This window comes from Narcine bancroftii, unplaced genomic scaffold (genome assembly GCF_036971445.1).
Source record: "Narcine bancroftii isolate sNarBan1 unplaced genomic scaffold, sNarBan1.hap1 Scaffold_786, whole genome shotgun sequence".
Classification (NCBI taxonomy): Eukaryota; Metazoa; Chordata; class Chondrichthyes; order Torpediniformes; family Narcinidae; genus Narcine; species Narcine bancroftii.
The window spans coordinates 12713-36969 of record NW_027212291.1 but is presented as its reverse complement, the minus strand read 5'-3'; the positions used below and the strand labels follow the sequence as shown (position 1 = coordinate 36969).

The following is a 24257-nucleotide window of genomic DNA, read 5'->3' as shown; positions in this document are numbered from 1 at the left end:
TTAACACCATCAGTCTTTCCAGCTAATGTTTGATATTTAGTTGCAATCCATTTGAATTGTGCTGTTAATCCGACATGGTGGTGGTGACATTCTGCAAAATGTTCTGGACTATTGGATACATTTTGTTAATATCGCCAACACACTTTAAATTCTCTTTTGTTTGTTGTTGTACCCTACTGTTGACCCAGTATGTTTTAAGGGATTGTGGAAGCTTGAGCGAGGGGGAGTTTTAGGGGAGTGGAGGAAACGATCACCTATGGGCCACAGTCAGGATTTCCAAAGTCGTTCAGCAGATTAGTGGATTTTTACTTGTTTTCCCATTTTCATTGATGAGCATGTTTGGCAGAATTATTGGCAATGGCTGATTTCACTTTTTCTGTTTCAGCGCACTTCCTATGTTACTGGATTCAGATGAAGTAAGTACACACCTTGTTGCGGATACACCAATCAATTTCAGAAATTTGTCTGATCTCCCTCCTCTGTCATTAAATTGTTTCATTGCCCAATGGTTTGTGGTTTGTCTGCACAGTGCAACTGATGGCAAGCCTCAGCTGCAGAGAGCTTGGTAATTACATTAATTCCCAAGTAATTTCTACATGATGCTGGGCTACATCAGGCTACAACTTTAGAATGATTTCTGTAAATCATTCACTGCATTGAGTTGCTGAGTTTTCGTCACTGGAGGGACTTTAATTTCCTGGATTTCAAGTCAAATTTATTGTCATCTGATTGTACAAATACAACCCGACTAAACAGCGTTCTCCGGTCCTTGGTGCAAAGCACGCAGACAGAACCCATACAGACAAATAATACACATGCAAGACAATTATCCATTGACAAATTATTAAATAATATTGTTTCATGAATGAGATTTGGATGGTCCAGTGCGAGCAGTTCCTTTGCTTGTTCAGCATTTTTACTACCCGTGGGAAGAAGCTGTTCCTCAGCCTGGGGGCACTGGCTCTGATCCTGCTGTATCTCCTTCCCCGACGGGAGCAGCTGAAAGATGCTGTGCGCGGGGCGGAGGGGCTCCTCAAGGATTTTGCACGGCCTCTTCAGACAAGAATCCCAGTAGATATCATTGATGATGCAAAGGAAGCCTCCCATTGATCCTCTCTGCCGCTCTTATCATCCTGTGGATTGACCTCCGATCCATTTCGCTGCAGCAACCCTGCCACACTGGTGCAGTTGGCAAGGACGCTCTCGATGGTGCTCCTGCAGAAGGTTGGCGTAATGGTGATCGGTCGCCTTGCCCGCTTCAGTCTTCTCGGGAAGTGCAGCTGTTGTTGCACCTTCCTGACAAGTGAGGAGGTCTTGAGAGTCCACGATAGGTCACTAGTTAAGTGATTTGTATTTGGTAACGTGAAGAAATGCTTTTTATGTAATTAAGAGGCAAGCTGAATTCCTTGGTTTAGTTTTGTTACGAGCCCAGAGGACCCAAAAACCCAGCAGCAATAGATATGCAACATGACAAAAGGGGCTACTTAAACAAAAGTTGCTTTTAATTATCTTGGAACATGAAAATAGAATCAAACTTTAATTTAACTCAATTGACTCTCTTAAACCCCCTTCTAATTCTAAGCGTACGTGTGTGTAAGTTCAGCAAAGTTCTTTGGTTCACAGACCCATCTCACTGGTTGCCGGCGCAGAAGTTAACAGTAATAAAGTTCACCAGGCTTTGGTGCTTAACAGGTGAATGGTTACCACTCGGAAAGGTTCTTGTTGGCTTTCAGAGAGAGAGTTTTTCTTGTTCCAGGACATCCACAACTGATTCCTTTTTAATCAGCCACTCCAGTGTCTTGCTGATGAAACTTGCCCCTTCAAGGTTCTGCAAATGATAACCTCTTTCTTTCAGGTCACCACAGAGCTCCTGTCTGTTTCCCCAGTCCTCTCCTCTGACCAGGCCGTCTTCTAAAGCTTGCCAGCTTGTCCCTCTGGAACCGATGTGTGTGTCCCCCTCGCTCTCCCCCTCCCTCCAATTCTGAGAGCAAGGCCTGTTTTTTTTTCCCGTGCTCTCGGCCTACAAAGATCACATGACCTTCCAGACAGTTAAGTTCTGTTTTCCAGACAAAGTTGCCACTGCCTGTTGTTCCATTTGATGCCTTTTGCAAATAACAGTCCATCAGGAGTCTGAGCACTCTTGCAAAAGCTCCTGCAAAAATTCTGTGTTTTAAAGTGTTTGTGTGTGACCTGCTCTAACAAACCTTTCCCGATTTATCTCCCAAACCCCTCTGTCACCATTTGATGAGGTGGATTGGAGATCCAGTGTCTTGCTGTTGTGCAGTGGGATGGTAGTGATTATAATAAAAGTTAATTTGGGTATTATGATCAGCACAGACACATGGGCCAAGAGGCCCTGTTCCTCTGCTGTACTCATCTGAAAAAATAAAAGCACAAATGTAGGGATGACATCTTCATGAAGCAAGCACACTAATTTTGCTCTCTCTCTCTCTCTCTCTTCAAATTAGGAGATAATGACAATCAAATATGAAATATCGAAGATGGAGTGAAGATGTTGTGGAATGCAAATGCATTTTCCTGTCAAACTCACTTTGCAATGCTGTGACTGAACTCCTGCGTAGCATGTAGACAATGGGCAGTGAAGGAGGAAGTGACACAGATATCTGGAGCGGTCAGTGAGGCATCTATGAAGGCACGAAGTATTCGATTACTTCATGTGCATTTTAATTTGATTTATAGATTTGAAATTTAATAAAGATGGAAGATGCAGCATAAAATCCAGAGCATGGGACTGTGAGCAAGCTTTACTTCAATTCTCTATCAAAATACATGTTGAGCCTCTTTAATCTGGCAACGTTAGGCGGGACCTGGCCATTGCTGGACCACGAAAAATGCCGGAAAACAGAAATTGACCCCAAAGGGAGCCCCCTATGTAAGCACATCAAAGGTAGAGCAAAGCTTAAAACGGGAAATAATACTGTGGGACTGCACAGTTAGCGTAGCGGCTAATGCAACACCTTTAAAACACCAGCGACCAGGACCATCGTTCAAGTTCCGTGCCAGACCATAGAGTGCCGGATAATGGAGGTTCAACCTGTAGTAGAAGATTTCAACTTTCCACAATTCTTCCTTCCCCTCTCCTCTCTTATAAAATAAAATCGATTGGATGCGATTTAGAATTTTTCCCTCAAGGATGTGTCCATGAAGCCAGCCTAAATTTAGTGCCAGGAATGATTTAAAGTTTTAATTTCAGTTCTATGAAAGCTTTCATTTTATATATCTGCATTGGACATTGTCCATTGCTGAGAATATTTGCACATTGCATATTGTATGAATTCTAAATATAGTTTCTTTTATTTTAATTGCAGAAGTTATTTTGTGGATATAATGCTAATTGCTCTTGGCTCACGAGAATCTTTTATTTTTGTAATAAAAAAGCTTTGTAGCCATCTAACAAGAGAGGATGACCAAATCCAGATAGAAGAATGCACCTGAAAAGTGATCTTCTGTATTAAATACACAGTATTCTTCATTTTAATGCAGCAATCACTTGAAAATATTTGGATTGTGAATATCTATTTTAGTGAACTAAATCTTTCAGTGTGAGACCCATCTCTTAAACTGTGTTTTGACAAAAAACTATTTTGTGAATTATGATTTGTAGCATTGTACCCCTGGAATTTTAATTTATCAAATTCGTTGTAGGGCGTTCAAAAAAGTCAATGTATCTGACAAAATAAACTAAGATTTATTACCTGCAATGATACTATGTACATCAGTTTGATGTTAATGAGCATAAAGTAAGTGCTGAGTTGATCTGAGAGTATACAGTGTTCATCTGTTGCTCTTGCTGGAGTAACAATTGCACTGTCACATTTTGCTTTTTAGTGCCTTCTGAACAAAGATGTTCAAACAATATTTTGGAGTCTTTCTGTCCCATGTTGTAAAGCATGATTGGATCCTGTCCTGAAGAATATGTTCCAAGTAATTAGTGCTAGGAATTGGGAAAGTTCCATCTACAGATAGGTTTAATTTCATAGATTACTTTCAACATAGCACCATTATTAAGTTAAGGTCCTTGATTAAAGTGGGTACTAAATACGAAGTGCTGCAAATATTCACTCCGCGCGCAGCTGCGGGCCATGATCAAGGCTGTCCTTCACCACAAACTGTAACCAACACACCTCGATCAACTTTCATCATGAACCCAGAGATTGACCTGACAGAAGAGCAGAGGGAAACAATCAACATTTCAGCTCTGCCCAATCATCAAAACAGATTTGTGCTCTTTCGAGTCAGACTTGTATCACACAGATATGGGCCCTTCAACCCAATATCCATGCTGACTGCTATCTGAGGTGAATCTCCTCTGCACTCTCTTGTACTACCACATCCTTGCTGTAGTGTTGCAACCAGAACGGTGTAAGATTGTATATACATTGCACATCAGGTTGTTCTGACTGGTTACTTTCTGGCTTCAAGGTGATGGTGGACTGAGGTACCTTAGTGGAGGACAATCTTGGTTCTCTCCGTCCCCACTTTTGAACTGCTCAATCTGCTCTGTTAGTGAAGCTTGCTGCTTTTGCACATCTGATCTTTATTGTGAAGATTGGCCTTTGACTCCTGAAGCACTGCATTGGTCACCCTTGTTATGGGAGTTGTGGGCATTTGCATCTGTGACAGGCGGGTTGATGGGGACAAACAGATTGATCTCTCACCCCCTGACTTCAACCCTATCTGACAGCTGAATTATTCTGTATTCACTCCTGATGGCAGACCTTAAAGTCAACCACCCAGCGTACCTTCTGTGGATTCTCCACCTTCACTGATTAAGGAGCACAGTTGGCGAGGCAGTTAGCGCAACGTGTTTGCAGTTCCAGCAATCGGTACCGGACTGGGAGTCGAATCCCATGCTCTCCGTAAGGAGTTTGTACATTCTCCCCGTGTCTACGTGGGTTATCCCCAGAGGCTCTGGTTTGTACCAACCGTTCAAAAACATAATTGGATGTAATTTGGGCAGCATGGACTCGTGAGCTGAAGTGGCCTGTTACCATGCTGTATGTCTAAATATTTTTTTTAATCTATTTAAAAAAAAATGTAAATAAATTTTTCCTGATGTCTGAACATGGAGAAGCACAAGTTCATCAGTTGGAGGATGATGGGTACACATTCAGCGGCAGATTTCCTCGTTTCAATTCCATGAGACTTAATGGGACCCAGAATCTATGAATGCTCTTCAGGGTCACCATTTTGACTCATGCCATTGTTCTACCACTTCAGGTAAACTTGTCACTGAGAAAGGATATATCCCAGATCGTGAAAGAGAAATTTCAACTTGTCACCATGCCATGCTCCACTTACCTGCCTGCTCCTGAAGAATAGAGAAAGTAAGGTAAATGGAGCTGAGTCCACAGTCAGGTCAGTCATGTTCTTATTGAATGGCAGAGCAGGCTCAATGGGCCAGATGGCCGACTCCTGTTAGTTATTTTAATCTTATGGATGCATCACTAGTTTGAGACCAGTCACTTTAACATATTCTTGATTATTCCTGAGGAGGATGGATAATTGGGCTGAATGTGACAAGTGAATTTTGTTTGGCTTTTGTTAATTGGATTCCATCTATTAACTATTTTATACTGCTTGCTAGTTTACTCAATTTTTTCACAGCAGCATCCAACATGGACTATAATTTATAGATCTGAGGGTTCTATGGATGACACTTGGTATGCATTATTTTGAATAATTCTGTAAAATATTTGTTTATAAAATACTAGTTTTATAATATATTTTCCAGAGGTTTTAACTGATTGCATTTTGATAGCTACATATCTTTCTGTTCAAGGAAATGTGTATTTCATTATTTTCCCTTCAACAATGTTCAGGGTTTCTTTTATACTTGCTGAGTCTGAAATAATATAATTCCATGACAGCCAATAATTAATGCAGTTCGAATTTTGATTTCTCCCTTTGCAGATAAATATGATTGTATCTTGATTTCAAATATGTACGGGGAAATTTCTTTTTTTCCATTAAATATAGTTAAGAAAAGCACCAATCTGGTTTCTTTACTAACTTGGGAAAGCTAGTTGATTTATTTTGAACTGCAGAAATGCTGGAGGAACGCAGCTGGTCTTGCAACGTCTTTTAGGAGGTAAAGATATGCAACCGATGCCCGAAACATCGGATACATCTCTCTGCCTCCTATAGACATTGCAAGATCAGCCGTGCTCCTCCAGCATCTGAGTTTTATTACAATCTCAGCATCCACAGATTTTTGTCTTTCATCCCTTACTTTGATCCACACATACAATGTCATCAGAATGTGTAATAGGCACGAGGTGTCACCAGAGGGACCTTGGGTCTTGGAAAAAGAAGTCGCCACTGATTAAAATCCATTCGTGCTTGAACACGGGAAGTAATTTGCCACTGCTACAGTTGTAAACCCAGGGGAATTTCTGGGCCATGCCCAATATTGAAAAGTACAATGTACCAGGGTAAAAGATGGCAAAGTACAAAACTGATGAAGTTCACCCCCTCAGCACTATATAATAGAAAGCTCACACCAAAAAAAAAACAGCATGTCAAGGGAAACATTCCATCTGAATGTCAGCATTCCATAGCTGGTCAAGTTGCAAACTGAAAAGGCAGCGCTGGGATCGACCCCTCGGCTCACGGTTCTGGATCTCCCTGCTTTTTGAAAACCTTTTCCAGGGCTAAAATTGCAAAAACATTCTAATTTTTTTAAATTAAATGCCCAAGGATTGAACATTAAATGCCAACTGCATATTTCAGTGATTTTATTTATTCTTTGAAAAGTTTTTGCTTTTCACAGATTCCGTGAAAAACATCGCTTTGGCCTTAGAAGTATCCCAATGGATGGGGCCTGCAGTTTGAACTTTTCTCAACAATTGGGTTGAAGTAAGCCAAATAACACTGGACAGCTAAAATTTTGCTTCCTGAACACTTTTGAGTGTATTTTAAGGATTTTGGGCTACTGATCACAAAAATAGCTTTAAAAGTTTCCTATCATGTACCATTTTTCTGGTGTAACCTATTTTTTTGTGATTTCCTGTCATATTTTAAGTTTACTTAAAGCATACAAAACCAGGTCATTGAAAATTCATCTACTGCATTCACACTTGGACTTCTTCCCTGCTGATCTTGGTCCAAGGAAAAACTGAAAAAACATTGGGGATTATGATAGATAACTTCAAGATGAACCCAAAGATAATTTCAGATTTGCTGTATCACGTAGGAGGTTGGAGAAACATTTAATTAACTTCTATTGAATTTTGCATTTTTAATCGCATCATGATGCTGACGCATTGTATTAGTTCAACTAACTTAAAAATGTTTTTCTGCTGATTTTAATTTATATTCAGCACCTGATGCCTCTCGTGCCAGTGTCCAACAATAGTCAGATTCCAGTTGCCCTTGTAATGTTTTTCCATGGTCGCAATGTCCTGATGAAACCTTTCACCATGTTCGTCACTGCACCAAGATCAGAAAGTGCAAATGCAATTAATGAATTTTCAATGACATGTTGCATTTCAAGGTTTTGTACGCTTGAAGCATGTTTAAAAATATGACATAAAACGGGACGGCAAGTGATGATGTGAGGTTAGGACATTAAATCTTGAAAATCTAGTTTTTAAAAAAAACTTAATAAGTAATGAAATTTGTATAAAAACTCTTTTAAACAAGCTCTGAATATTTCTACTGGCAACTATGGGGGCAAAGGAGAAAACTGCTGTCGACCTACATGCACAACACAAAGAAGATTAAAAAAAAAACCCACGGGTGACAAGGCCTGCACTGACTCCGGAACCGGGAACTAGCGTCTCAGCTGTCCCTGAGATCAGTGGGCAATCTCTGCTGCTACAACAAAGTACACTGCACCCAGATGAACAGGATGATGTTGCTGAAGATGAAGAATCCGGAAGGCAGGCCGGAAGTTGTGCAAATCTGTCCAAATCAGTGACGGAGTCAGAAAGTTCCTCTTCAGAAAGTGACCAAGGAGAAGATGAAGACCTGGAAGAAACAAAATCTGCTATCCCTAAGGAAGTGAGTAACGTGGATTTATTTAAAGAACTTTAGAAATGTGAAAGATGAAATGAAAACAGAGATGACTGAAGCTATGATCAAGATGATCCAGACCAAACTAAGCATGAAGTTAATAAAATAAAAGATGCGGAACAAGATAAGGATAGAATGTCCCATATGGAAAATAATGAGACTGGTTGACTATTTTGAATCAAAAACTTTGTCAGGAAGTGGATACCTTGGAAAATTAGAGTAGAAGAAATAATATTAAAATAGTGGGTTTAAAAGAGGAGATGGAACAACAAGGTATGCCACAATTTTTTCAAAAATGAATTCCAGAAATATTGGGTCAAAAAAACTTTGCTCACAGAGCCCTTAGGCAAAAACAACCTCCCAAACAAAATCCTCATTTAGAGTTGATAAAAGACCCGTGTTATCCATTGGGAAAAAAATTACTTATAATTTGAGAATTAAGTACAGATTTACAAATATGGAGCCAATCTATAAGATTGGTATTGTGGGTTAATTTTATCTCTTCTAATCACACTGATTCCTATGACTGCACCAGACAATGCAGATAACTACTTTTTTAAAAAAATTATTTTCCATTTGCATCAAAACATATACAATATCGATAACATGAAAATAATAAAATTATGACACAAAAATTATACATTTATATATTTTCTACCCCCCCCCCCCACCTATCGCCTCCCTTCCCAAAAAGGTAGGAAAAAAAAGAAAAGACTCTCCAATAAACTTGTATCTTTTAATTAATAATTGCAATTTACATAACAGTCTTAAATCATAACTAATTAAGGCAGGTTGGATGGGGGCATGGTGGACGCTGCAGGTAAATTCATAGCAATGAAATCCATGTAGTATTTACAAATCTTATCAAATTTTTCTGGTTAATTTTGTAAATTATATGTTATTCTCTCTAATGATATACAATTCAATAGTTCAATTCGCCATCTATTCAACCCCACAATATTACCAGATTTCCATGTTACAGCTATAGATTTCTTTGCTATCGCTATTGCTACGCTAAAAAACTTTTTTTGAGATATATCTAACTTCAGTTGAGAAATATCTCCCAATAAAAATACTCTGGGACCCTTCAAAATTTGCATCTTTAAAACTTGTCCCAATAAAATACTTATATCCTTCCAGAACTTATCTACCTTTTCACATTGCCAAACTGCATGCAAAATAGATCCTACTTCTTTATTACATCTAAAGCATTGATCAGAATAATTCAAATGAAGTGCATGCAATTTATATGGAGTATAATATAATTGATGTAAAAAATTAAATTGTACCATTTGATATCTAGCGTTAATTGAACTAGTTACACTTTCATAACATAATTTTGACCATACTTTGTCTTGAATCTGTATATTTAAATCTTTTTCCCATTAAGATTTATATTTAAATAAATCCTTTTTCTGAGTAGTCTCTTGTAATTTAATATACATATTAATAATAAATCTTCCAATGAAATTGACTTTGTTCTGGCAATTTAAAATTCCTCACTATTTTTTTAAAATATGATTTAAGTTGATAATAAGAAAAAATAGTATTATGTGGTATATTATACTTATCTTTCAATTGATCAAAAGTCAAAAAAAACAGATCCCAAAAAACTAACCCTTTTTTTAAATTCCACAATTATAACAAACATCAAAATAACAGTTGTTAACCGTAAAAGGAATGAAAGGATTTGTGGCAGTACACAGCCTAATGGCAAAACGGCCCCGCTTGTATCGCCACATGGTGGGTAGCGATTATGACATCACAATGCACCAGGTGACTGAGCTCATGCTGTCCTTAAAGGGACGTGCTGAATGTGAATAAAAACAGTCATTAATGACCATCAGTGTGGTGGCAGTGATTTCCTTCAGCTCCTCAGAGCGCCACATTGGTGATCCCGACGGGCCCAGACGACCTGGGCCCAGACGACCTGGACCCAACCAATGATGGACACGGCAGAGGTTAACGTGGTAGCCCTCAAACTTCCCCCTTTCTGGCCACATCGCCCACGGACGTGGTTCAGCTGAGTGGAGGCACAATTCCACCTCCGTAACATCATGGCTGATACCACCATGTCGTGGGCGCCCTCGATCAGGACACAGCGGCGAGGGTGGGCGATATGATCCATCGGCCACCAGCGACCGAAAAGTACACAGCCCTCAGGAATCTGCTCCTGGGGAAGTTTGGCCTCTCACCCCAGCAGCGTGCATCCAGACTTTTGCATCTTGACGGGTTGGAGGACCGCAGCCCCTCAGCCCTCATGGACGAGATGCTGGCCCTGGCAGAGGATCACAAGCCATGCTTCCTCTTCAGACAGATCTTTTAGAACAGATGCCAGAGGACATTCAGCTCCATCTGTCTGAAGAGGACTTCTCCGACCCCCGCAAGACAGCAACCTGGGCGGATGCCCTCTGGCGAGCTAAGCAGGAGAACGAGGCAGCCCTCAGCCAGGTCTCCAAGCCAGCGCCCCGTCATCAGCAACATTCCCCGAAGGACAAGCCCGAAGAAGCCCAGTCATCATGGTACTTCTACAATCAGCACTGGGAGGGGGAGCTAAAGCCTGCAAGTGCCACCAGCACTGCAATTACCAGGGAAACAGCCAGGCCAACCGCCATTGATGTCTGCGAAGGTTGGCCACATGAACAGCCTCCTCTACATCCAAGACAGATCCACAGGCCACCGGTTCCTAGTCAACACAGGCTGAGCTGAGCGTCCTCCCCCCCCCCCCACACCGCTGGAAACATGAACTCGAACCCCCGGTCCAACCCTGCGGGCTGCCAATGGCTCTACAATCAAAACCTTTGGCACTCATAGGGCACAGATACAGATCAGGGAAGAGAAGTTCACTTGGAGGTTCATCCTGGCCTTGGTGACCAAGCACTGTTGGGGGATGACTTCCTAAGGGCTCACGGCCTGCTGGTGGACGTGAGGGGCAGGAAGCTGCTCAATACCCACACCTTCCACTCAGTGCGCCTGGGCACGGCAGACGATGCCAGGTAGGAGATCGCCACAGTCGCCACCACTGAAGACGAATTTGCCGACATCCTCAGTGAGATCCCTGCCATCCTGGAGCCTTGTTTTGACATCACCTTCCCCCAACACGGAGTATTCCATCATGTCTCCACGCAAGGCCCCCCGATCCACACCAAGGCTAAATGGCTGCCGCTAGAGAAACTGAAGCAAGCCAAGGAGGATTTCTCCAGAATTCAGGAGTTGGGCATTGTTCAGCGATCAAACAACTGCACATGGTCCCGACATCATCGGGAGGTTGGAGTCCCTGCGGAGACTACAGACAGCTGAACGATGCCATGACTCCAGACAGGTACCCAGTCCCCCATATCCAAAACTTCATGGCCAACCTCCACAGTTCTTTTCTGGTGCACAGATACCATCAGATCTCAGTCCACCCTGATGACGTTGGAAAGACTGCCATTATAACCCCCTTCGGCCTGTTCGAGTTTCTCCGCATGCCATTCGGCCTGAAGAACACCGCCCAGACATTCCATCGCCTCATGGACGCAGTGGGTAGTGATTTGGACTTCGTCTTTATCTACCTAGACTACATCCTGGTAGCTAACAGCACTCGTGAAGAGCACAAGGCCCATCTCCGTACCTTGTTCGCCTGGCTGGCAGAGTTCAGGCTCACGGTCAACATGGCCAAATGCCATTTCGGGAAACAAACTTTGCAGTTCCTGGGGCACACCATCACAGCATCTGGGGCAGCTCCGGCACCGGAGAAGGTGGCAGCCCTCTAATATTTCCCCAAGCCCTCCTCCCTCAAAGGGCTACAGGAATTTGTGGGGATGGTGAACTTTTACCATTGATTCATCCCCATCACTGACCACATCATGCGCCCGCGAAGGTTCCAACATATCCACGTAGACGTCGTGGGCCCCTTGCCGGTGTCCAGGGAGTCGCGATACCTATTCACCATGGAGGACAGAGCTACCAGGTGGCCGGATGCCATCCCGGTCCGTGATGCATCAGCAAAGACGTGCGCTAGAGCCCTGGTCGCCCAATGGATCGCTTGTTTCAGCATTCCAGTGCCTATTACAAGCGACAGTGGCGCTCAATTTACCTCCGCCCTATGGTCGCAGCTGGCAAGGCTTTTAGGGGTAACACTGCACCACACCATGGCCTACCACCTGCGGTCTAACGGGTTGGTAGAGAGGTTCCATTGCCACTTAAAGTCCAATGGCCAGGCTTTCCAGCCCCAACTGGGTGGACGTTGTCCTGGGTCCTCCTCGGAATCAGAACGGCGCCCAAGGAGGACCTGCAAGCCTCATCAGTTGAAATGTTCTACGACTCATCACTCTCCCTGCCAGGGGAATACTTCGGCCTGCAAGGGGAGGCCACGCACAGCAAAGGTGAGCAGCTCGCCAACCTCCATAAACGCCTGGGCAACCTGACCACACCCCCCCCCCCCCCCCCCCGGTCGCACCATGGCACCCGACTGTCTCATCAACCCAAAGAACTTTATGTGACACAATTAGTCTTTGTCAGAAGGGGACCACAGGGAGCACTGCTGCAGCGGCCTTATGAGGGGCTGTACAAGGTTCTCCGGTGGTTGGGTGGAACTTTTACTTTGGACGTGGGGGGCAGGGAAGAATTGTTTACCGTGGAGCGCTTAAAAGCCACCTACCTAGACTTATCTCAACCGATGCAGACGGCCATGCAGAAACGGTGGGTCCGGCCTCCCAAGCGACAGGACGTGTAGCCAGTTCTGGGGGGGTGTTATGTGGCGGCGCACAGCCTAATAGCGAACCGGCCCCGCTTGTATCTCCACGTGGTGGGGCAGCCATTAGGAGATGGCGTCGCCAGAAGTTTCTCTCTGACTCCAGCATCCCTTCCTGCGCGTGTCCTGGGCAGCGATTATGAAGTCACAATGCACCAGGTGACTGAGCTCCTGCTGCCCTTATAGGGGCGTGCTGAATTAGAATAAAAACATTCACTAACGACCATCGGTGTGGTGGCAGTGATTTCCTTCAGCTCCTTAGAGCGCCACAGATTTTGATTTAATGACATTTTAGCAAACTGATAATTCTTCAATCCTCTTTCTACATGTTCTCCATTCCATACTTTGAGTCTATGCTTCAAAACTGGTGCATCTGATTTTCTTTTTAATAATCCCTCATGCCATTTATATAAAATGTGTTCAGTATTACTTTCTCCTATTTTACTCATTTCAATTTGCACCCATGCAATCTTTTCATCGGCCTGATAACAAGAAGACAAAAATCTAAGTTGAGATGCTTTATAATAATTTTTAAAATTAGACAATTGAAGTCCTCCTTAATCAAATTTCCATGTTGTTTTTTCCAATTTTTATCCCTCCAAATAAATCTTCTTACACTTTTATTTAAGTCCTGAAAAAAGTATTGTATTCCAGGAAAGATATTCATCCTCACACAATTAATCCTTCCTATTAAAGAAATTGGCAAATCTTTCCATCTTAATAAATCTTCTTTAATTTTCCTCAATAAAGGTATGTAATTTAATTTAAATAAATAATTTAAATCCATATCAACATTAATACCTAAATATTAGTTGCACCAGTCTGCCATTTAAATTTTGTCCTTTTCTTAACTTGAACGTAATCTGTCTCAATCATTGGTATCACTTCACTTTTATCAATATTTACTCTGTAACCTGATACTAATCCATACTTCACCAACCGATTATTTACTTTTTGTAATGAGCTCTCAGGATTTGTAAGATATACTATTACATCATCAGCAAAAAGAGTAATTTAATGTTCTTTATCATGTATCTTAAAGCCCTCAATCTCATTATCATTTCTAATCACCTCAGCTAAAGGTTCTATAGCTAATTCAAATAAAAAAGGAGATAATGGACATACTTGTTTAGATGATCTTCCGAACAAAAAAAAATTGATATTTGCCTATTTGTAATCACCTTAGCCTTTGGAGAATTATATAATACTCTTATCCAATTTATAAAATTTGTCTGAATTCCAAAAACCTTCAATACTTTAAATAAATAATCCCATTCTAATCTTTCAAATGCATTTTCTGCATCTAAAGCTAAGGCCACTGATAGTATTTTTTTAAATTTTCTGAGCCATATCTATTAAACCTAAAAATCTCTTTTTAATAAAACCTGTTTGGTCCATGTTAATCAATTTAGGAAAACATTTAGCTAATCTATTAGCTATTAGTTTGGACAAAATTTTATAATCAGTATTCAACAGTGAAATTGGTCTATATGAAGATGGAAGCAAAGGGTCCTACCCATTTTTTTTGGAATAACTATTATTAACACAGTTTTAAATGACCCAGGTAAGTCCCAAAGATCTTCCATTTGATCTCACAATCCCATAAATATCTGAATTAATAACTCTTTAAATTCTTTATAAAACTCCAGAGAGGAACCATCCTCCCCTGGAGCCTTATTATTTGGTAAGGACGACAATATATCATATAATTTTGTAACTGTAAATGGATTTGTTAATTCTGTCTTCTCTCCTATGTTTAACTGTGGTAATTTTAGACAAATATTCATCTATTTTATCCCCATCTTTCAAAGATTCCAATTTATATAATTTCTTATAAAATTTCATAAACACATTGTTAATACCTTGTGTATTATAAGTAAGATGACACAAATCTTTTACAGCTATTATTGTTCTCGATATTTGTTCAGTTTTCAATTGCCATGCTAAAATTTTATGTGCTTTGTCTCCCAATTCATAATATTTTTGTCAGGTTCGTCTTGTTTCCCTCTCTACACCATAAGTTTGTATTGTATTAAGCTTCAATTTCTGTAAAATAACATTTTTCTTTGTTCATCATTCCCTCGATTTTGCAATTCTTTTCCATTTTTATTATTTCCTTTTCCAAAGAATTAACTTCAGACATATATTCTTTTTTAACCTTGGCCATTTAATTTATTATTTGTCCTCTTAAATAAACCTTCAAAGAATCCCAAACCACAGACTGATTAGTTACAGAATGTTCATTCAGATCCATAAAAAATTTTATCTGTTGCCTTATAAAATCACAAAAATCCTTCCTTTTCAGAAATGGTGCATTAAACTTCCATCTATAACAACATTTTGCTCCTCCTCCAGTAAAACTGATATAACTAAATGTGAATGATCAGACAATATCCTCGCTTGATATTCAATACTATGAACTCTTAATTGTCGTTGAGAGTAAAAACATGTGGGAATACGTTTTATGCCTATAAGAATAAAATGAATAATCCTTAATATCAGGATGTATCTTCCTCCAACAATCAACAAGTTTCATTTCATTCATAAAATTTTTCACATCCTTTCTCACCATATTCTTAACCATAATTTCTCCTGATCTATCCAACTTGGAGTCAAAAGTAAAATTAAAGTCTCCTACCATAATTATTTTCCCTTTTGCATTAGCTAACTGCATAAAAACACCATGTATAAATTTTCCATCATCTACATTCGGTGCATATACATTCATAAAAGTCCAACATTCTGAATATATTTTGCAATTTATCATCACATACTTCCCCACTTTATCAGTCATTACATCCAACATTTCAATTGGTAAACATTTATTAATATCACTACTCCTCTTGCTTTAGAATTAAATGAAGAATACCTCCCCTACCCAGTCTCTCTTTAATTTCATATTTCTGTTAAATGAGTTTCCTGTATAAAAGCCACGTCCACTTTAGTTTTTTTTTCATATAATTCAATAACCTTTTTCTCTTTATCAGATTCTGAATTATGTTAATATTAATACTAATAGTTGACAATTTCCCCACCATTAGACATCAGAATTAAAACCTCTATCTATCCAGCATCCCCCTCCACCCAACCCTTATATAATATATTTTGAATATAAGTAGTTCAGGATGAAAACCAAAAAGGAAAAAAGATAGAAAACAGAAAAAAAAGATAAAGAACCCCTGAGGCGCGTGATGTTAAAGTGTCTCTATCCCCCCTGATGCAAAGCATGTCGCATTGGTGCCCATAGCGTAGTGGTCAGCATCACATTCCCCACTAACTCACTCGAAACACCATACCATCCCTTACTATAATCTTATCAATAAACCATTTAATCCAGTATAATAGATCACGGGCACTATAGGATAAGCCTTCCTTCCCCCTTAAAACTCTCGAAATTCAATATATTTTCAGTTACAGCAAAACTTCTCAATTATGTAATTAATCCGGGTGTCCGCAACCATCTGCTGATCTTTAACAGGCAATGAATCGGCATATACCTTTGCTTCATTAGGTTCAGTAAAGAATCTATTCCTCCCTCTTGGGACGAATACCTTCAAAACAGCTGGATATCTCAAAACAAAGGCATAGTCTTTTTTCGACAATACATCTTTAACTGGATTAAACTCTTTCAAGAAATCAAAACTTGTATCTGGGTAAAAGAAAATCTTATTTCCATTATAAATCAAAGGTGATTGTCTTTCTTTGGCTTGTTTCGCTGCCAGCTCCAATATCTTCTCTCTTACTTCATATCAAAGGAATCTGACAAGTATTGGATGGGACCTTTGGTCAGGCTGGAGGTTTAGGTCTCAGTGCCCCATGGGCTCGCTTTATTTCCAAATCTCCTTGAAATTCAGCCTGACCCAAAGATTCCAGTATCCATCGTTGCAAAAATCTTTTCAAATCCACTGCTGTGCCAGATCCCCATAGCCCTTAATTTCTCAATCTTTCAAGTGACCTGTCCCATTAAATCATACCATTGACCTGACCTTGACAAGCAGAGAATTCAGAGAATGACTGCTCTGAGGGGGGCGAAAAAATTAAATAAACCTCAGTTTTAAATGATAGGCCCCCTCATCTCAAATCTGCCATGAGTGAAAACATCTCATCCACTCTTCATACCTCCTTAGGATCTTGGATTCCCGCAGGAGATTGAAGATACTGGATTCTGGAGCAACAAACAATCTTCTGGAGGAACTTAACGGGCCGAGCAGCATTTGTGCGGAGAGAAAGAATGGTTGACGTTTCAGGCTGGAACCCTTCTTCCAAACTCGATGAAGTCTTCAGGCTTGAATCATCGCCCATTCTTTTTTATCCCATTGATGCTGCTTGACCTGCTGGGTTCCTCCAGCAGATTGTTTGTTGCCCCAAAGGATCTTGTATGTTTGAATAAGGTCAACCATCATTCTTTTTAGCCCCAACTTGCCAGCTGGAATCTTCAAAAGCAACAATACAGGATCTCACCTCAGAACTCTCGCTCCTCAGCCGATACAATATCACTAGCTCTCCACTCAGCTCGGGATCACCTCAAACAGCAACTCATACGTGCGGCTGCTCTTCATCGACTACAGCTCAGCCTTCAGCACCATTATTCCTTCAGTACTGGTCATCGAGCTCCAAACCCTGGGCCTCTGCAACTGGATCCTTGACTTCCTCATCGGAAGACCACAGTCAATGCAAATTGGAAACAATGTCTCCTCCTCACTGACTATCAACGCAGGTGCACCCCAAGGACGCGGGCTCTACTCACATGACACTCATGACTGAGGCTAGGCACAATTCAAATGCTATCTGCAAATTTGCCAATGACACCACGGTTATCAGCAGATTCATGGATGGCAATGGGAGAGATAGATCAGCGAGTTGAGTGTGGTGTCACGAAAACAACCTTGCACTCAATGTTAGCAAAACCAAGATAATTGCAGACTGCAAGAGAATATGAACCAGTCCTCATCGAGGGCTCAGTAGTGGAGAGGGCCACGAACTTCAAATTCCTGGGTGTCAACATCTCCGAGAATGTGTCCTGGACCCTCCATGTTGATGCCATCGTGAAGAAGGCTCGCCAGCGCCTATGCTTCGCGAAGAGTTTGAGGAGATTCGGTATGTCATCGAAGTCTCTCAAAAACTTCCACAGGTGTACAATAGAGATCATTCTGGCTGGATGCTTCACTGGTATGAAGGTAACAATTTTCAGGACAAGAAAAGACTCCAGGGTTTTTTTTAACTCGATCTACGACATCACAGGCACCAGTCTTCACTCCATTGAGGACAGCTACAAGAGGTGGTGTCTCTAGAAAGCAACCTCTATCCTCCAAGACCCCCACCACCCATGCCATGCCCTCTTCATTCTGCTACCATCGGGGAAAAGGTACAAGAGAATGAAGACAAGCAGTTAGCAGCACAAGGACAGCTTCTTCCCTGCTGCTATCAGATTCCTGAATAATTAATGAACCAGACACTGCCTTACTTTGACTTCTTCTTGCACTATTTTTATTTATTTTGTGCGATGGTTTATCTAAACAGTTGCACTGTGACGCTGCCACAAAACAATGAATTTCGTGACTTGTTCACGACCATAAATTCTGATTCTGAACGACTTTATATCTCAACCTGACTCCCCTCCAAAGACACAATTTACGTACTGATTTTGTCCCTGACCACCAGAGGGCAGGCACCAGCTATGTGACTGGAGTTGATCATTCAGAGGAGATCCAGCGGAGGGTGCTAGTGCCCTATCTCATCTGGTCATAAACAGCAGGAGGAGAAATGGGCTATTCAGCCCATCTAGTCTGCCTGGCCTTTAAATAATAAGTTGATCCATTTTCCTACACAGGCCCACTTGCCATAACTTTTGATGCGCTGGCGACGAAGGTGCCCCTTGGATCTCTTGCAAATCTCACCTCATTGAGTTCGGAAGAAATGAGATGAATGGTCGCACTCTATTCCCAAAGTAGACGTTTCTAAAACTTGAGGGTACAAATTTAAGGCGAGGATAGAAAGGGACTTGAGGAGGGTTGTAGGAATAAGCTGCCTGAGGAAGTGGTGGAGGTAGTTAACATTATGACATCTTAAAGGGTAGCACGGTTAGTGCAATGCCCTTACAGCACCAGCTATCGGGGCTGGGCCTAGGTTCGAATCCTGTGCTTTCTCTAAAGTGTTCTCCCTGTGTCTTTGTGGGTTTTCTCCGGGAGCTCTGGTTTCCACTCACAGGGGTTCAGGTTAATGGGTGTAAATTGGGCAGCATGGACTTGTAGCACCAAATTGGCCTGTTACCTTGCTGTCAGTCTAAAAAAAAAATTAAAATTTTGACAGGTATTGCAAAAAATATACAGAGAGATATAGGATCAGATCAGGTGGACATTGGTTAGCATGGACACCTTGGGTTGAAGGGCCTGCTTCCCATTTCCTCATTTAACCCCAATCCCACTTATTCACTACTGCTAGCAAACACTGAGATTTTAAAATTCTCATCCCTGTTTTCAAACCTGACTTTGGTTCTCACCTTTTTTTTTTTGCAAAGTCCTCAACCACCTTAACCCACAGCTTCTCCAATTCATTCACTGCACCGTTCCTCAATTCAATTGAGCGTCTCTCTGCTAACCTCTTTAACTATCAAGTGCTTCTCTCTCTCACTTTTTTCTCTTAACGTCTTCTTATTTTGTTTAAACCAAGTCACTCCTTCAAACCTGTTCCTCTGAACAAGCTTCAGGCAATCAGATTTCTTGTCAGAGAACATACGTGACATCACGTACAATCCTGAGATTCCTTTTTCCTGCAGGCAAGGTAGAATTACCACTAATTGGTAGTGCAAAAAACTAATTGTGCACAGTGTAAAATATGTAAACAAATAATGAATGTAAACTAAATGACTGTGCAATACACAGAGAACAAAAGAAAATCAATAAAGTGCACAAGAGTCCTTAAATGAGTCCCTGATTGAGTTTTATGTTGAGTCTGATGGTGGAGGAGGAGCAGCTGTTCCTGAACCTGGTGGTGCAAGTCTTGTGGCACCTACACCTCTTTCCTGATGGCAGCAGTGAGAATAGAACGTGTGCTGGGTAGTGAGCGTCTTTGATGATTGCTGCTGCCCACCGACGGCAATGTTCCCTGTAGCTTTGCTCCATGGTCTACCTTTTGACGGACTTTGTGCTTGGGGGTATTAGTGTTCCCACATTACACCTTGATGCAGCAGGTCAGCACACCTTCCACCACACCTCTGTAGCAATTTGCCAGAGTTTCTGGTGTCATACCAAATCTCTGCCATCTCCTGAGGAAGTCGAGGCGCTGACGTGTTTTCTTTACAATGCCATTGGTGTGTGGGTCCAGGAAAGATCCTCCAAGATGGTGATTCCCAAGAACTTAAATTTGCTCACCCTCTCCACCTCTGACCCCCCCCCCCCCATTTGTATACCTCTGGCTTTCCTTTCCTGAAGTCAACAATCAGCTCCTTAATTTTGGTGATCTGCTGTGATAACTCCTCACCCCAGGATCAGATTTAACTTGCTGTCATTCCTTTGAAGGTTTTTTTCAATATCAACTGCACCATGTAAATTGGATTTGTGGTGGTACAGGAAATGTGAGCTTGGGAAGAGATGTGGAGATGGGATTTTCAAGCAGCTGAATCTACCAATGTTGGAGAAATTAAGTTAGGGGCTGAGTGCAATTCTATTAATAGGAGCGTTAATTAAAGTAAAAGAGATTGAGACAGGTACATGGGAGATGGAAAGTTTAGAGGGATATTGGCTGAATACATAGGCAAATAGGATGAGCTCAGGCAGACAATTTGATCAGCATAGACAAGTTGGTGTGTTTCCTGAATCGCTCTGTGATTGTTGAAGAATTTCACACCATTGATCTGGACATCAGGTGGAATTATGCTACGTCCCATTGGGCAGGGGGGACAATATATCTTTACCACGTCTCACACAATAGGTTGTAAATGGTCTCAACTACCCAACCCAGCACTGAGCCAATGGGTTATTATCGTGACCAAAACCATCTTAAAGGATAACATCACTTAATTTGGAGTGTGGAATCTTGCTGTGCACTGCAAATAAGTTTATTTATCACAGAATACCGAGTACAGGAGAGGAGTTGTTCCGTAATGTTGTCTCCAACATTCGTACAAAGTATTTTCATCAAACTCTTTGCTTGTGATAAGATGATACATAATTTCATATGCCCATTCTAATATTTATAATTGGTCTTTTAAACAAAGACAGATTTTACACTTGACATGTTAAAAGTCTTTTTAATCATTATGGGTAAAAAGTCATCTGCAGATGCTGGGGTCCAGTGCAGAATGTAAAGTTTAGAAGAAACTCAGCAGGTCACAGAGCCTCCATAGGAATCAAAAGACCATCAGTGTTTCGGGCCTGAGCCTTGCTTCAAGTGTTCCAAGAATCTGGCAGATTCACGAATAAAAAAGCAGGGAGAAAAGGAATACAGGCTAACAGGTAAGAGGTCATGGGTGGATACAGGTGAGAAGGTAGAAGAGAAAAAGGCGAAGAGGCAGGGCTAAGAAGGGGGGCTCTCTGATGGGAGAAGGAAGAGAAGGGGGGTGGGGAGCTAGAGGAAAGGAGACAGAGGGACAGGGAAAGAGTGAGACCAGAGGAGGGCCACTAGGAAGTCCTGACTCTGGCAACGGACAGAGCGAAGGTGCTTCATGAAAAATCTCCCAGTCTGTCCAGTCTCTCTGATGTGAAGGAAAGACAAGATGCAGTAGGTGTTCCCTGCAAATTCACAAATGAAGTGTGGCTTCACCTGGAAGGACTGTTTGGGGCACCAACTGGGTGGTGGTGACGGGAGAGGTGTGGGCATAAATGTGGCACTTCATGTGGTGAAAAGTGTAGAGGGAATGATGTGTCTGGTGGTGGGATCCCATTGTAGCTGGTAGAAATTGCAGAGAATGATTCATTGGATGTGGAGGCTGGTGGGGTGTAGATGAGGACAAGGCAAATCCTACTGTTGAGTCTCGGGGGGGGGGGGGGGGGGCAGGACCGATCTGTGAGAAATAGAGAAAATGTGAATGAGGGCTGAGTTAGTGACAGTAGAGGGAAAGCCATATTTTCTGAAGTAGGAGGACATCTTAGATGTCCTGAAATCCTGGGAGCAGTTGAGGCAGAGATGGAAGAATTAAGAGAAAGGACTGGAATCCTTACAGGAGACGGGCTGCGAAGAGGTATAGTGGAGGAGGAGTTGAGGGCTTGCAGCAAGGATTGCTCCACAGAGCTCCCTGCTCTACTCACTTTACACCAATGGTTTTCAAAGTTTTTCTTTCCACTCATCGCCTTAAGTAATCCCTATGCCATAGTTACTCTGTGATTCGTAAGGGATTACTTCAGGTGGTGTGTGGGTGGGAAGGGAAGGTTGAGAATCACTCCTCGAGACCCAATTGTGAGTGAAATATTTTGCTTGAGAAAAATTGTCATTGGCCCGTTTCCTTTGGAGTTCTGAAACCCTGCACATAACGAGTCAATGAGGTATGATTAAAATAGTGATTTACAAACTTTTTCTTTCCGCTATGACCATGTGGCTCAGTAGAACAACATCTGCAAATTTGCTGACAATACCACGATAATGAGTTGTATTAAAAGGGACAATGAATCAGGATACAGGAGGGAGTTTGGAAACTTATGTGCCTTCAGGAAAGGAAAACCAGAGGTGTAAAGGCCAGCGATCATTGGGGGATCGGAGATGAAGGATCTTTCCTGGTCCCATCACGCTAATGGCATCGTGAAGAAAGCACGTCAGCGCCTCGACTTCCTCAGGAGTTTGCGGAGGTTTAGTATGACATCAGGCAAATTTCTACAGAGGTGTGATGGAAAGTGTGCATCACGGTCTGGGATAGGAACATCAATGCCCCCGAGCATAAAGCCCTCCAAAAGGTCATGGACACAACCCAGGACATCACGGGCAAAACCCTCCCCACCGTCGAGAAGATCCACAGGGAACGCTGCCTTCGGAGGGCAGCCAGGACCCGCACCACACAGCACACGCCCTGTTCTCGCTGCTGCCATCGGGAAAGAGGTGTCGGTGCCACAGGACTCGCAGCCCCAGATACAGGAGTAGCTGCTCCCCCTCCACCATCAGACCCCTCATTAAAAGGACTTTTACTTCCTTAATTTACTTTTCTCTCTGGTTTGCACAGTCAGTTTGTTTACATTCTCAGTTCTTTTATTTGTTTACATGATTACATTATTTTTTGCACTTTCAATCAGTGGGGGGAAAGAATCTCAGGGTCGAAATATCCGACTAAAAGTCTTGGGTGGAAAAGTCTCCCATCCCTGTCTTGCAAACTTTAAGATGTTCGTGTTTCTTTGAATTTTAAACCAGTTCCACACTCACTTTCCAAGTTTGTCCAAGAGTTGGCATTTCAGGACGAGCTTTGAAGTGGTGTCCCGGAATACTTTCTCCAAAAAGAAAGCCAGGGTGGTGCTTTTGTTGAGATCCCTCCTGCCCTGCCATGGTTTCGAGTGGGCGGGTCACGATCCCTCTCGTCAGGTTCCCAGCCATCCACGGGCACGGAAACCCCGACCCGTCCCGCAGCAGCGAGCCTGGAGAACTCAGTCGCGGCTGCAGGAGGGGACGGGGTGGCAGCGTCCTGCCCGGCTCCCCGCCGACCATGTGAATCCACCTGCCCGGGGATTCCGAGAAGGCGGCCAGCGGACGAGCCGTGCGGCGGGGAGGGGAGGTGGGGGGTGGCCGGCGGGGGTAGATATGGTTCCCGGACTGCGAGACGGTCTCCTGCTCTACCTGCTGCTCACTTGCCCCTACCCGACCGGCGCTGCACAGGCAAGTGGTCGCTGCTCGGGGTTGCATGCGGGCAGAGAGAGCGGGTCCCCCCCTCCCGGGGTCGAGCGCAGACCGAGGAAGGAAGGCACCGCAGCCTCGTGTCTCATGGTCACGGAGACTCTCGCAACATCCAATGCACCGCGGGCACTGGAATGCGGTGGCGTTTCTCGCCCGGTGCTAACGGTATCAACGAGCCTCAGAGGCTGCCAGTCTTTGGGATCCTTGTCACCGCGGCATGTCCGGCTGGTTCAGGTACCGAGGGACGTGTCCAGCAGCTGTCCCCTGCCCGGTTCCACTGATGTCCGATCCACTGGAATCGGGTGGCCCTAATGCAGGTCCATGTCTGTTGTGGGGGGGGGGGGGGGGGGGAGGTTTTGCCTCCCGTGTGGTGGGCGACTCTGTGTCGGTGTTGGTGGGAGGCAAAGGTACATTTGAATGGCGACTTTCACATCCCCTTCAGCTTGGTCCTTCTGGCTGAAGGGATTGAGGGCTAGGGAGAGAAAGCCAGATCAGTCAGGATAGTCTTGAGGGGTGATGCGGGCTTGAAGGGCCGAGTGGCCTTCTCCGTCTGTTTTCCATGCAGCCCACTGCATCCAGGCCAGCACCAATTAGGTTTCGACTGACTCCCTTTTCCAGGATTCGCTCTTGTGGCCTTCCCCCTCTGACGTGGCGTTTATCTCGCCTTCGCAACCCC

At 42.8% G+C, this 24257-nt stretch overlaps 2 long non-coding RNA genes across 2 annotated transcripts; one reads left to right on the top strand and one right to left on the bottom strand.

The window, feature by feature from the left end:
• The first annotated feature begins 353 nt into the window (after nt 1-353).
• On the top strand, nt 354-6012 carry LOC138751169 (uncharacterized). Its single transcript, XR_011349747.1, has 2 exons — nt 354-416; nt 2469-6012. It is a non-coding gene; the product is annotated as an uncharacterized lncRNA (long non-coding RNA).
• On the bottom strand, nt 3673-12862 carry LOC138751170 (uncharacterized). Its single transcript, XR_011349748.1, has 3 exons — nt 12680-12862; nt 7347-7452; nt 3673-3927 (listed from the first exon to the last, which is right to left on the bottom strand). It is a non-coding gene; the product is annotated as an uncharacterized lncRNA (long non-coding RNA).
• Between the last annotated feature and the right edge of the window lie 11395 nt (nt 12863-24257).